Genomic DNA, 14,162 nt, shown 5'->3' with positions numbered 1-14,162 from the left:
ACGAACGGTTTTATATAGAAATACAAAAATTGATCTTGATAGAGGTTGAATCGATGCACAAAATGAAGATGTTTTGCTGCCATTTTAACTTAAAAACGGTCCGTTATGAATGTTTTGGTGTTGAAATTACTCAAGTAACTATGTGCACTCAAACAGCAGTTAGTTTCACCAAAACTGGTGCACGGAGCTAAGAGAGAGCAGAGAAGCCCTAAAGCTGGTTTTTATTAGTATATTGACAAGTTATTAGTGCTCATGGTTAAGTGATGTATGGACAATTTTTTTTATTCACAGTATGTATGTTTCTCTTATTCTTGGCCACATCCCAAGGGAAACAGATTAAGCCAACTAGTATTTAAAATTTTTATCATGGTTTTATTATAGCATTTTTCGCCACTAGTTTTATAACTATTTCATTATGGTCATGAAAAATGCTTATATTCTTGATTAAACCATTTGTTTTCAAATGGTTCTGAAAACGTTCAGAAAGCTGTTTCTAAATATACTGTATAAGTTCCATTAAAACTCCAATAAAACATAAACTAAGGCTATGATCATTTAGTATCCGGGCACTTTATTTCGGTCATAGCTACATTACTAGAGATCGGATTTGCAAAACTTTAGCAGCGTTGTGTTAGTTATAAAAAGGACTATCTTGTCTATTTTTGCCAGATTTTTAAGTTAATGTGTGTTTGAGATATTTACGATGCAAAATGAAATGGTAAAAATAATTTTGCACAAATTTGCACCTTTTGCGCATTTTGCGCCTAGAAGATTCTTCGTTGTCGACTTGAAAACTCATAAACTGTTGATTTTTTCTGGTTCTTTTTTGGACCAAATGGTTAAGAAGTATAAGGAGCCACTCTAGAATCCACACGAAGTTCCAATCAAGCATCGGAGTGGAACCCTTGAGCTTAAATTTGGTAAAAAGCCTATGGTTATTGGGGATAACTGAATGCAGACCGCTTAAATAATGCAATTAATCCATTTCCGGCAGTCAAAAAGTGTTGTCTGACTAGTAGACACCAAGTAAAGAACTAATAGTGAGCAGTTCCTTAGATCGCAATCTGTACAACCGGTTTTTACGCAATGTGACAGATGTGTTCTGATGGACAAAGAAATTTATGTTAAAACCGGATTTAAGAGATCAAATTCTTCGAGATGCCTACTCATGAAAAGATTCCAACCAGATTCCAATTGCTTTTTCCAGGTAAGTTTGTGTAAAATATCATGATTTTGCAAAGGTTTTGCTTCTGTGGTAAATATAATAGATCAATACATGACTGAAAAAAGTGTGCAAAGATAAAAAAGAGGTTTTATGAAAAAAATAAAGTATTTCTTGAAATCATTGATAAATATATTTTTTTATATTTTTATATTAAATGTCATATTAAAACCTTCATTTCCTCCATAGAAAGTTTTTCGATCAAATGAATAGTTTTTAAAATACACACGTTTGTAACTGCCCGGATACTAAATGATCATAGCCTTAAGACGTTTTTTTTTGAATTTTTTATAAAGGCACACAGTGCTTGATTTTTAAACCGTGAAATATTAGGTGACAGTTCTCGATCAAGATGTCAAATGAAACCATGAACACTCAGGCTAGATTACACATACATATATGTATATTTGAATTGGAACTCCCGTTTTTACACATTTTTGGTCGTGTGTGCTATTTTGGAGTTAAATTGAAAATATTGATGCTGTTATTACTCCAAGATGGTGGCTTTCGCTTTTCTTTTCAAAGCTTTAAATGACTGAAAATCTCATAAAACATCCACAAAATTTATGGGTATTGGGTGAAAGGGCTAAACGAGTAGAAGTCGAATTTCAAAGTTTGACATCATCTTAAAATCCAAGTTTCGTCCGCTCACTTTGAAAACGCTGCAACTAAATGTCTGAAAATCGCATGAAACCCCCGGAATAATCCAGCAATCTCAATTGCTGGAAACCAGTTATCTCAATTGCTGGAAATCAGTATTTTTTTTTTCAAAAAACAACCGGAAATTTTGGTATTTGAAATTAAATTTTAAATTTAAATGTCAATATTAAACACATGGCACATGGTCACAATTGGAACAAATTGATTTGTTTTCATTTTTTTGAGCTTCATTTATTTAAATTTTTAAAACCAAATAAAATAATATTAGCCAGTGTGTTGGCCACTTTTAGCCAAGTTATAGACATCTGAAATTAAAATAAAATTATTTGTTTCAATTTAGCGGCCTAGTGGTGAAAAGTGATGTCCTTTTTAGTAGGGACATCTAAAGATTATGAAGTGTTTTTATATAGGTGGATAGAAGGTTAGATGAAATGAAAGATGTTGAAAATGAGCGGGTAGAATTTATTTAGAAGCATATCATCACATGTCAAATTTTTGTTCCTCACGGGCCTACTACTATGAAGCGGTAGATACAGATAGAGTTGCATCTACCACCACACATTAGTAGGCCAAGCGTGGTCCGCCCCACAAGGGAAAACTGAGTATTAGGGTGTCCCAAAATTGCATAACTTCTGGGAATCTGGGGGCTCACCCTCCAAATGGTAGATTAGGATGTGCAGAACAAACTTTTTTGGGCGACTAAAAAAAATCATGTTTAGAGGTTCCGCAAGCGCGATCTTTGAAAAAAGTCCACTTTCTAAAGATTTGATTTAAATAAATTCTGGGTCCAAAAATTTTCATGAAATTTATATATTTTATATTTTTTTAATTTTGTATGAGTTAAATACTACACGTCAAAAATAAAAAATGAACCAAATTTGTATCAAAATGTAAAACAAGCAAGCTAATTCCAAGAAAAAAAAGTCCGCGATCTCGGCTCCATCACTACCTGCCATCTTGGCAGCGTCAGTGCATGAAAAACTGGCACATCATCAGCATTACCGTAACATCCGGGCAGTATCGCATCTTCATAGGCATTTCGTTCACCGTCTGGATATTCGAACCTCCGCAATCTTCGGTTCCAGTGTTGTCCGCAACCCTGGCAGCGTCAATGCCTGGAAAACCGCTCTATCAGTTTCCACCGCCGCATCAGGAGTGATCGCATCGCATTCATTTCCATTCCGAAAACAGCAGTTTCTCAAAGTTGGAGGATTTTCTAAAAAAAATTCGTTTCGATGGATTTTCAAGGCCTTCGGCTTTTAATATCCCACTTCTGAAGTTTGAAGGATGCCGGGTTTCAATAAAAGCAAGACTTGATAATTTTGATATTGAACTTTATTCGTTGACGTCTGGAAAATATCTCAATAGCTCTTTTATACATAATCGTGGCCTCCTGTTTAGCTCTAAAACCTGTAGTCAACTTACATGACTCCTACAATATATAAATTTCATGAAAATTTTTGGACCCAGAATTTATTTACAATCAAATCTTTAGAAAGTGGACTTTTTTCAAAGATCGCCCTTGCGGAACCTCTAAACATGATTTTTTTTAGTCGGCCCCATACAAAAGTTTGTTCTGCACATCCTAGTCTACCATTTGGAGGGTGAGCCCCCAGATTCCGAGAAGTTTGCAATTTTGGGACACCCTACTGAGTATATCTGAGCGATCACATATCATCTTTTTGTTCGTCCGCACTTTTGTTCGTCCCCAAAAAAATCGACTTGGCGATCGCTTAAATTTAAAATGCTATAAATCACTGAAAATCGAATGAAAGCCTATACAAGAAGAAGTCGGATTTGGTATTAGGGCGCTCTCCTGAAATCCAAGATGACAGCTTCGACTTTTCTTTTCAAGCCTGTATATCATTAATAATCGCTTGAAGCCCCCACAATATGGGAATAAGTTGAAATACCAATACCCATAGTGTGCGGATTGCATGCCATTTTTAGTGATTAACACCATTTTAAATTTCAGCGGAAACCGCCATTTTGGATTTCAAGATAGCGTCAGATAGCGAGATTCGACTTCTTCTAGCTAAGACCTTTCACCTAATGTGCTAATTCCTATATTTTGAGAGTTTCATACGTTCTTTAGTCATTCAGAGCATTTTAAAGTTCAGCGGAAGCCGCCATCTTTGATTTCAAGATTTCAAGATAGTGCCAGACAACAAAATTCGGCTTCAATTCTTGGTACTATTCCACCGGACATTCTCAACCAATCCCTTAGTTATTTTATTTATAGTGTCTGTCCTCATTTACTGTATTAATGATTAGCAACTCAGAAATAAGGAACTCATCCTACGCGTGTAATTGGTTGGCTCGCGAGAGAAACGTCAAATTGGCATAATATCATGTTGTATTACAATTGTATTTATTAAAAAATGTTTATCGCGAAATATTTTTAGTTTTATTTTATCTTGAAAATAAATATTTCATAAAAATTTCCTTTCTCTAAAGATTTGACGAGGCTCATTTATTTTAAGATATTATTTCATACACATTTTACCTAAAATCCTAACTGGTAGTAGAAAAGATGCTTATAATATGGTTAAAGCATTGCTTATTTGTTATTCATTTTACCAGAACATTTCTTAATACTGCAATCATAATTCATCAACCATCATGATTGCTGAAAAAATATTTTAAAAAACCTGGAGAACTCTAGACATGGAAAGTTATAAAAATTGGTAAGATGTTTTATAAAAGCTTTGGTGTTAAAAATAATTTTATCAAAGATTAAAAAATCGTCATAATGACATTTCTAAAACAGGGCCAAACAGCCAGATTTGAGCTTTATTAGAGTTCTGGTGATGTATAGAATGCGCTTCAACAGTTTATGAATAAATATTCTAACGAAGTTTGCTGAACCTAGTGAAGCTAAAATTGTTACTTGGGAAGGAACCTTTTTCTTTTGCTTGTAATTGAGACAGAATATTTTATTTTTTAAAATGAAATTAAACAAACTCCCTGCAGAGGAGCATTGTTAAACTTATGATTGTTTTATAAGTATTTCATAGGAGTTTATAGAACTTGCCTTATAACTTAGATTTATAGCGGTTTTGCGATTCTTTTTTAAATGAACTTATCAATAATAAATTTGTTAATTTTAATTTTCATGCGTCAGAAACTCATCAAAATTACGTACCGTAAAACGGGGTAACATTGATCACCGGGGTAGCTTTGATCAACATGAAATTGTGCCAAATAACCATCAATAACTAAGTCTAGAGTTTGAATTTTTGAAAACTGTTTTCTACGTTTGAAAGCCTATTAATTGAGTTTCAAATAGGCAAATTTTGGTTTGTATTTGAAATTTGTTTTCTGCTAGTAAAAATGTTATTTCAAAATCTTAAAATATCTATCTTTTCCTAGGCTCGCAAACAAACAGCTCTCTTGATGATACCAAAAAGCATTTAGAAGCAAACGAGTTGTTGGATGTGAAAGAATAACTTTTTTTCTTTGTATTTGTGTAGTTGTAGTGCTATTTTTATAGGCATTTAGTGATAAACTTTTTATATTTAAAAATAAAGGACGTTTTCCAAGAGTAAGCCCGTATTGGAAAAATGGCTATGAACCCTATCAAATGGTTAACTTTGAAGAAAAAATGAAAATGGTAATAGTGGGTGAGCCTAGAAGAACGTGTGAAGGTAAAATTTCATTTGTATTTTGAAGCTAAAACTATTTAGCAATTGTTATAACTTTTGCCCCTAAATGTATGCAGGATCAGTGTTCTTTTTTCGATTATAAATGTTTCTAAAAGAAAGGGTTAAAAACTAGGTCAAATTGATGAACAAACATTTAAAATTTTATTATTATGGTTTTTTGTATTCTTTATGATCAAGAAAACTCGATAAAACCGTCAAAATAGAGACTGATCAATGTCACCCCAAAGCATCAAATTCTGAACAGAGACTAAATCCATTTTTAAAACAAATTTAAAGAAGTCTAATAAATTTCTGCAACCATATTTTACGTTCATAGGAGCCCAGTACTGGTTTTAAAAATATTAAACATGCCACATTCCCCTTAACAGAAAAAATAATCGAAAAATATTGAAAAAAGTGATCAATCTTACCCCGGATTACGGTAATCAGGATATAAACTAGGTGATATAATTTAAAGATGACATATTCATCGGGATACATAATAGCATCGTGGCTGGGGGAATAAAGTAAAGACACTAATGTCGGTTTGAGTTTCATATTCAATTTATTCCCTGTCTGTTCCACCAAGTTAAAAAAAAAGTACCATAAAGTCACCTCTCACCGCCCAGACACCATTTACCGCAAAAAACACCCTTTTGTGTGTATTTCATAAAAACTGGGATTTTTTCTCCAAAAATAAGACCTGTGTTCTGTGTCGGCATCATCGTTCGACCATTTCACTGAAAAATCATCACTTAATTATGTTAACTATAGCCAGTAATAAAATATTTGGTTTTTCGTTTCCGTTCAAATTATTGAATTCGACGCCTGTTTGCGAACTAATAGTTGATAGTTGTTGTTTTTTGAAGCGTTTAGTGATGGGCGGTAATTGGTGTATAAAGAAAGTGTGGGTTCCTAATTACCGGTCACGCACAATTTTTTTATTTTCAACGCATGTATTGTGTCAAATGTGTAAATTGTAAGAAGCATTTAGTTTGATTATGTTAGAAACTGATGTTTTATCGCTGAAAGTAACCGGTTACTTGAGGCTGTTTGCCGGGAATCATCATTTTGTCAGTTAACGCACTTTTTTAAAATTTGTACAAAATTTGCGGGAAAGATTTCTCAAAATTTATAATCCTATTTGCCACTGGTAGTGTTCGTGATATTATGCTGGTTGTTTCACCAACACTTCTCAATTTTTGGACAATTAATCTCAAAAAACGACCATGTGTGTCGACCAGCTGCGCGTTTTTTGTACCGAAAGTTTTTGAGGTTAATTGTCCCGTCTCATCTGTACACGCTCAGCAAGTGTGCGTAAGAAATGTCAAAAACAACTCTATTCTCTCAAGATCCAAAATATGGTTTTGACAGCTTGTTACATGCACTCTAATTCTTCTCGACTCAGATTTGAAGGAAAACAATTCAAAATGCGCCAAAACTGGGAAAACTCAAAATTTGATTAGAACCTCACAACTCAGAAATGAATAATAGGGGTTTTCGCGAATTCTGAGTTGTTTTCATACATGCACTCAAAAAGACCGTCTAAACGCTCTGAACGAAAACAACTCAGAGTTTTATAAAATTTTGACACGGTTCCGAAAGGGCTCATATTTTATTTGATGAAAAAAGTGAAATTTCAGATCGACTTAAATAAAATTAAACAACTTCAAGGAAATAATTTTATTTTCCGTCGCCGTTCTTGCTCATGGATAGCGTTCGGTGTAAACTGACTTTCACCGATCCCAGCAGCAAAATCCTTGGCCGCATCCGATGGATTTCAACATTTCGATTTCTCACCTTAAATTGCGATGGAAGTTGTTCTTTTGGCTTCTCCATTCCAATCATCGCTTTCCACACATCCGTGACGAGTCGAACCCAAAACGGGCATGATGTGGATGATCCAGGTCTAGATCCATACTAGCTGTACCTCGGTCGGGTTGGATGGAAAAAAGATCCAGAACAACTGGCAATGTTTGTCTGACCAAAAAAGTGGGAATATACCAGAAGATAAAAACTAGATTAGGAATAGCTGAAAATAAATAAAATCCTTAAATTTTAATATCTTACCCGTCGCATTTTCGCCGAAGTTGAAAATCAACACTTCCTGCCGTTCGATAAGTAGCATATTTACCCTGAGGCCAATAGACTTTCCGGATGACATTCTCGGTCTCGGTGCTGAGCTCCCACCAATCCGAGTGGCGAAAAGGTACGCTGCATCCGGTGGTAACCAACCTGAAAAAAAGAAAAAACAAAATAAAATTTAAAATTTTACTTGGCTCTCGTAAAGATTCCTAGAAAGAAAGATAAAGTGGTTGAATTCTTTTTTTCTGCTTTCTAAATCACAAATGACTTTTTGTCAACTGCAACTTCGAGCACGGCAACCTAACAATCCATTGGATTTTGCATCACTCTGAGTTGTTTTCATCTATCTGGATCCAAAAAATGTGCGTCTTAGCTAAGTTCCAGGTTTTTAAACTCACTAGATGAAAACAACTCAAAATTTCGATTGATTTCAACTCAGTTGTTTTCATATTCATACATGATGCGACTCCTGAACCAAAACAAATCAGTGTCTGAATAATTTAAAATTACCGTGTGGACAATATTAAAAAGAACAGTTTCCGTGTTGTTAAATAGTTTTTCCTTAAGGGGGGGGTAGGGTCTAACACTTTCAAAAAATCGATTTTTTTATTTTTTTATTTTCTTATTGTAAAACATTTCAAGAATGTTGTGTCAAATTTTCAAGACAATTGAAGCAAAACTGTTGAAGTTATAGGCCTTTATCTCCTCCTATCTACTACTGCAAGAAAGCAAGAGCAGAAACTTCAAACGCGCTTTTCTCGAAAGCACATTTTTAAAGTCCGTGGACATCGTCATTTGAAAACTACTTATCCGATTCTTTTCAAATTTGGAACATATTTTCTACATATAAAATACCAGACCCCAACGTTTTTCTTTTTTGATTTTTTTACTTTGGGGAGATTTTAGAGGTGAAAAATGACGGATTTTTAAGTGAAAAATCGTAGTTTTTACTTCAAACAGCCACAAAAGTTTCATAAAAAAATTTTTAAGTTAAATAAAAACGTTGGGGTCCAGAAAAACATCTATTAAAAATATTTTGCTCTGACTTTTTTAATTCAGATGATTCTGTGCTGAGATACAGTGTCCACCGCAAATCCTGTTTTCTAAAAGGCATCCTCGAAAATGCTCCGTCACCGGCTTATTTTTCAATATTTTTCTAAGAAAAAATTACTAAATGTTCTTTTAACAATGCTTTGTATAATGCAAAAAATTTGAATGCATTTGATTGAACGATAGCTCTAGAAAAAATCGTGAAAATGGTGTTTTTTTTTATACCCGTTAGACCCTACCCCCCCCTTAAGAAAACATTATCGATACCCGAAAAAGTCGAGTTGGCGGTAATAGGGCCAGTTCAACACCCCAACGTTTAGTTAATTATTTTTAAAAGCGTACATTATTCGCATTCCACTAAATTTTTTATTTAAAGTAGAGCAGTTTTGAGATGGATTGGAAAAGAAAGCGAATAAAAATCTGCCATCGTTTTTTTATTACACATGTTCGAAGTTGAAAAACCGCTCAACTGGGCGGTAGATGGTGACATGATGGTATGTCCCGTTGAGGTTTTGATGAAACAAGATTTTTACTTTTGTTTAGTTAGATCCAAATTTCCAAACAGAGAATTCAAGGATTGGTTTCTTTCATCAGAACATTTGACGAAAATAAAGAGAAAAGGAACAGCATATCCTCATGTCAAAATTTAGCCCGAAAGTTAGAACAAAAGCATCTGTGGGTTAGTTAAGGGAATAATTTCCTTTTGAATGAGAACCTTTCGTCCTGTTTTAAAATCTCCTATCTAAGTTCTGATGATCGGCAAATCATTGGGGTTCATCCTTGAGCCGAAGAAATCTGCAACTTCAAGCAACTGTGTCAAAGAAATGAGGATTCCGAATATTTCCACAATTTCCACCGTTTGTTTGGATAACGTGCCGCTTTTAAGCCTACAACTTTTCTGTTTGCAGGAATTTATTTTTAGTTCCAATTTAAGTAGGTATATGTCCAGCCGAAGCTAGGACATTAATTTATTTTTGTTTGCTGGAATTTATTTCACCCAAACTTGAGCATCGAGAATATTATAATTATCATAATTATTATAATTTTATAATTTAACCAGCAAACTCGCATGTATAGTGGTGTGTAGTAGGTATTATTTTCCATATTATGATGATCATAATAAGCCATGCCTTTGTACGCTAGAATTTTTCACGCCAAAAGTCGATCATAAATAATCAGCATGGCATCACCTAAAGGACTTGGTCTTCCGAGCTGTACAGTTCCTTTTTTGCTTACGCGAAGGATAATTTCGTCAAGTGTCGGTATGTCGGCTTGTTCGGTTGTATTCGATTGTGGTGAAGAGAACGAGGACTGGAAACTGTGGGATCAAGATACCGGAAACATCTGAACAAACGTGGTTTGTGGCAGAAGAAAACAGAGAAATATTTTTCGAAATAACAAAAATGGCGTCTTGTATGAGCGGGTGCGTTACGGGATTTGGATGGCTCTCTCGCAGCATAGCGTAACATGTAGTTGAGAATGAAGCAGAGTGCCTCCAGTAGGGTGGGTGCATACTGAGGAAAAGTAGGCAAGGGGTACTAAAAGTTTCTCATTGGTGGGGGGTGGAGACGGTGCGCTTTTTGACAGCGAATTGTTCGCCTACCATGCCTACGATTACGATTGCCTGTCACAAGGGTCACAAGATGGACGATTCCGTGCATTGGTATAAGAACACACCTAGCTTTACCCGCCTTGGAATGAAGTCCTAAGCAGTGTGTGCATACTTATTAATTTTTGCATTAAAAAAAGATTGGAAGTGATGTTTTATAGGCGATGGAATCGAAAAGTTATTTCCTCTCTTAAGAAAAATGCTACATATGTAAGGATCAAAGTGAGGATTATACCAGAAAAAAGATGTTTTTCAATGTGACGATCCTCCATTTAAGTTACTGCTTCTAAGTGATTTTTGTGTTCTTTTTGAAGTGGAGTTTAAATCCATTAGGTTTATTCATTCCCGTGATTTATATGATTGTTGGAATTCCGAGGTAAGTTTACTTGTTTGTTAACAATTTACTAAATCCATGCAACCATCACATATTTAAAATACCCAAAGTAATTTTGAAACCATGTTATGCATTGTAACATCATTGTAAACTTCAAATTTCTCAAAACGAATCGATAATGAATTATTCTTTTGTTTTAAGAATCCTTTAGTCCTAGCCAATCAGTTTGAAGATAACACACACAAGAATATTCCAAGTGATAGCAGTTCTGAGGCTGTATTTGGGTGAAATTAAAAGAAGATCACTCAGCCTGAAGCACATTTTTTCTAACCTGGAATCCTTCTAAAAATAAACAAACAATTATCAAATTTGTTGCGGTACATGAGTCCGCAAAACGGTCTATCAAGCAGTGCGTCGGAAAACAACAAAGAAGCAAAACTTCTGTTTTCCCCCCATTGAGGAGCGAAAGGAAATGATGCTCATTTCAATCCGAATGATTCCGCTATCAGTTGAAGGATTAATTAACGCGCAGTCGATCGAATTTGTTTGTTGAGAAACAAACAAACGAAAACTAATTGTCGTCGTGTCGGTAATCGAGAAATATTACTGGACAGTTTGATGAGCGTAAAGAATTTCATTGATGTTTTCTTTTGAAAGGTTTTGATATTACAACAAGGCAACGAAATTCACATTTTTCCAAGCTGATTCAAAATATGCAGTTGGTTTTTTTTCTGTCAGCTCTATTTTTCGAGATAACTTTGAAAATAGGTATAAATTCATTCAATGAATGTGTGGACTTTTGTGGCAAAACTACAAAGATTTTAAAAATAAAGGTTTTAATTCAATGATCAACTTTTTCGAAAACCGTGAGTAATTTTAACTTCTATGAAAAAAGTTATAAAAGTTTAGTTTTTGTCAGTTTTTCCCAATTCTGCAAAATACGGGAATTATGATTAAATTTTAGAGAAAATTATAACCAAATGGAATCTTTGATTTTTCTAATCGCATAAGTCGAATCATTTTGCAGTCTTTAACAAAGTTGTTTAATGAATTGAAGTCTTCAATATACATAGAATACTCAAAAACTTCTTGAATGTTGTCAGGAATAGTTGTAATCTTATATATTCAAATTTCTTAAAACCGTCGAATTAAATTTTTTTTCAACGCGATGTATTTCTGAAACTTAAATATCTAAGCAAGATCAGAAAACTTGATTGAATGAAGGATAATAAATAGATCAGTTTAATTGAGATTTCTTAATTTATCAGTTATCAAAGACCGCATATACTCAAAACTTATCAATTATAACATTTCCAAAAGCCATATCGCCAAAAGGTGATGGACAAAACCTGACGAATGCATCAAATTCGTAATGCCAGAATCTCCCAAAATAAAGTTTTAAAACAGAGGCACAAAAATGCTATTCCCTTGTGCTTTGAATAAATTTTTAATCTAGCTACAGGCCTTTTTCGTTTTTGGCGACACGCTCGAAAACTTTGTGGAGCCAAAATCGAACGTTATTTTTCATCATCTTTTTCACACTTATTTCGTTATATAAACTATTCTTATTATTGTTAATGCGATTTTTTTTCTTCAATTTTGAATAATTTTAAGTCATTGTTTTGTAATTTTTGAACTTTTTTTGCTATGTTTAGAATGTTTGTTATTTTTATCATGTTAGTATTTTAAATGACGCTCTAAGAGCTAAGTGACAAAATGGTCGATTTTGAGTTAATGATGCTAAACAATTCTTCATATTTCAAACTATTTTTAGAATTTTATTTACATACTTTTACACTCGATAGAAAAATACAAATTCTCGAAAAGTATATGGAAAACGGCCAAACACGTCAATTTAAAAGCGTATTTTCTCGAAATAGGCTTTCATGCACTTATACCCCTTTGGCTCCAAAGGGCCTCAAATGATATTTTACGTCTTTTTTAGAGTAACTTGTAATTCTTTTGTTATTGTTGTATTATTTTATCAACATAAATAAAACAATGTTATAGTTTTTGTCTTAATTATGAGAGTCGTGTAAAAGATGAAAATAATAGGTAATGTTATTTGAAAAAAAAAACTTTTCGAAGAATTTTCGAAGCTAAATATAGACACGTCAATGCTGACAAAATGTACTTTACCGATGGATCACTTATAGAGGAAGCAACAGGATTTGGAGTGTTCAACGAAATATTTAGCGCCTCTTACAGTCTCCAGTCACCATGTTCTGTGTACATCGCAGAATTAGCTGCTATTCATTGCGCTCTGGATAGTATCGCCGCTCGACCTGTGGAACACTACTATATTATAACTGATAGTCTCAGCTCTGTTGAAGCAATCCGCTCCATAAGACCAGGAAAATTCACGCCGTACTTCATCGAAAAGATACGCTATATATTGACTACTTTATCAAGACGTTGCTTTTCCATCACCTTTGTCTGGGTCCCCTCACATTGCTCGATAGTAGGCAATGAGAGGGCAGATTCCCTTGCAAAGGTGGGAGCGATGGAAGGCAACATTTACCAGCGTGAAATTGTATTCAACGAATTTTACTTCTTGGCTCGGAGAAACTCTCTTATCAACTGGCAGCGCAAATGGGACGAGGATGAGTTGGGTCGGTGGTTCCACTCGATTATCCCAAAGGTAAGCCTTAAACCCTGGTTTAATAGGTTGAACTTGAGTCGGGATTTTATTCGTATATTTTCCCGCCTCATGTCTAATCATTCTTCCTTGAATGCGGTACTCTATCGTATAAATATTGCTGGTAGCAATTTATGCGGTTGCGGCCTAGGTTACCATGACATCGAGCATATTGTTTGGTCGTGTGAGGACCACCTTGTCGCTAGAACGAACTTCATTCGCGATTTCGAAGCTAATTTTTGACAGCTCGTGTGTGTGCAAGAAAATGTAAACAAACGGGTGGAAATACTAGCTTCTAATAAATCATTATTTTCTTTGATTTGGTTAGGATTTTCAGAAAATGACGGATACATATTTGGAGTAGAAGGTTCAGAGATTATTGTGAGCTATAGGAGAAAATGTGTATGTACCGTGAAGCATCGCAAATCGACATAAAAAAAGGTCAATTTTTTACTACTCCAAAAACTTTTCTGAGTATTTCACATATTTTTGAATGAAAACTCGAGCCAAATGCACATTTTCAATTGCAGTTTGTTAAAAGAGTAGTCAATTAACGTTCCTTTAAAATTTGGGAAAGACCCAACAATTGGTAAGGTAGAATTTTTTATTCGAAAAAACATAAATTTTTGCTATTTCCTATTAGGTTTCCTTCTGCAGCTGCATACAATCAGGCGTAATAATTTTAAAGCTGGAAAGCGGATTTTTATATTTGATGGTGGTTGACATGAAAAAAAATTATATCCTTGGATTACTACACCTCATGATCTCATTTTTTTTTTTTGAAAATTTTATTGAAAATTATATTTATACAACCACTAGCCGAAGAAAATTTTTAATTAAAACTTAACATTTTATACTGTCTTAGGCTGAAACTATTTAAATTTTTATATAACGTATTTATTAAATGTAACAACTAAACC

This window comes from Uranotaenia lowii, chromosome 2 (genome assembly GCF_029784155.1).
Source record: "Uranotaenia lowii strain MFRU-FL chromosome 2, ASM2978415v1, whole genome shotgun sequence".
NCBI classification, from domain to species: Eukaryota; Metazoa; Arthropoda; class Insecta; order Diptera; family Culicidae; genus Uranotaenia; species Uranotaenia lowii.
Note: the sequence above shows the minus strand (reverse complement) of the source record.